The sequence below is a fragment of the Galeopterus variegatus genome, unplaced genomic scaffold (genome assembly GCF_000696425.1).
Source record: "Galeopterus variegatus unplaced genomic scaffold, G_variegatus-3.0.2 Scaffold8555, whole genome shotgun sequence".
Classification (NCBI taxonomy): domain Eukaryota; kingdom Metazoa; phylum Chordata; class Mammalia; order Dermoptera; family Cynocephalidae; genus Galeopterus; species Galeopterus variegatus.
In genome coordinates, this window is record NW_007734666.1 from 39958 (window position 1) to 41573 (window position 1616).

The following is a 1616-nucleotide window of genomic DNA, read 5'->3' on the forward strand; positions in this document are numbered from 1 at the left end:
ATAGTCCCACCAAAGATCCAGGAAGATTGAACAATTCCAAATTGTCCCTTTTGAGTCAATTAATTATGCCAATGGATGTTTCAAAAACATCGGTTATGACTAATCATGAGCAATTGCCTTTACCAGAGAAATTAATAAATAAAAGAAGTCCCCATCCTCTTCCCACTATCTGGGTAAATGGTTACATGGGATATAAAATGGGGAAAGGAAAAATTTGGTATCCCCCTAGGGGATGTCCAAAATATGATGTAAGTTGGCAAACATCATTCCTCCTTTCCCATAGTTATTTGATATCTTGAACCTTGTTAATAGGGCAAGATGACATTATTTGCATAAATGTAAAGCTGTTTTCCAGTCAACCTGGAGCTGCTAACTTACAAGGAGACATGCATTATCCAGACCTCAAAAAACAAAGGAAGACACCAATAAAGCTATGCTTATTCCACCCCCAAAGCAATATCCTCCAGAACCTTATGGTAACATCAAGGATGGGAACAGAAGCCAGATGGAGACTTGGGAAGATTTTGCACCTGGCCTCTTACATGTCCCCCTCCACCTTTTCACTTCCCACAGTCTATTCCTTCGTTCTCCTCTTTAAAACTCCTCAGTAAACCTCAGTCTTTGAGATGGTTTTAGTCTGGCCACCTTCAGGTTTACCAGAGAGATGGGATAGCCTAACATCTCTCCTCAAGTTACCAGTATTCCCGGATAAAGCTGACTTCCTGTTTCACCAACAATTTGACTTTTGGGTATTTTGTTTCTGTTTGGGGAAGGCAGCTGGACTTGGGTTCAGTAACAGATTTTGGCGAGCCTTAGACAGGAGCTGAATGATCTGGGGTAATGGGTTTTGGGGAGCCAAGCCAGGGCTTTTGTTTGAGACAGGCAGCAGGACTTGGGTCGGTAACAGGTGCACTCCATAATCCTTGTGCCGATTTACAAGTGTGGTGTCTGAGAGTTATGTGCCCAGAAACTCCCAGCATTCATCTATCTATCTGTCAGTCTGTCTGTCTATCTATCTATCTATCTGTCTGTCTATCTATCATCTATCTATCTATCTATCTATCATCTATCATCTATCTATCTATCTATCTATCTATCTATCTATCTATCTATCTATCATCTATCTGTCTATCTATCTATCTATTGATCTACCTATCTATCTGTCTGTCTGTCTGTCTTTCTATCTTCCTATCTACCCGTCCATCTATCTATCAAATCTGTAGTTATTCGAGTTATTTTTTTCTTTTGTGATAGACCTAAACTTTGCCTTCCCTTCTCTGGTTTCAGCCACAAACTAGGCAAGGAGTTCTGCAAAGCAGTTTCTTAGAGCTTCTGTTACTACAAAAATTTCTCTTCAAACTGGGAAATGTAGGGGCTGGCCCGGTGGCGCACTGGATAGTGCGCCGCTTGGGAAGCGTGGTGGTGCTCCCGCCCAAGGGTTCGGATCCCACATACAGACCGGTTCCCGCTCACTGGCTGAGCGAGGCACGGGAGCAACACCGAGGGTTGCAATCCCGTTGCCGGTCCCCGGTCCGGTACGGGGGCAACACTGAGGGTTGCGTTCCGTTGCCGGACACGGAAAAAGACAAAAAAAAAAAAAAAAAAAAAAAAAAAAA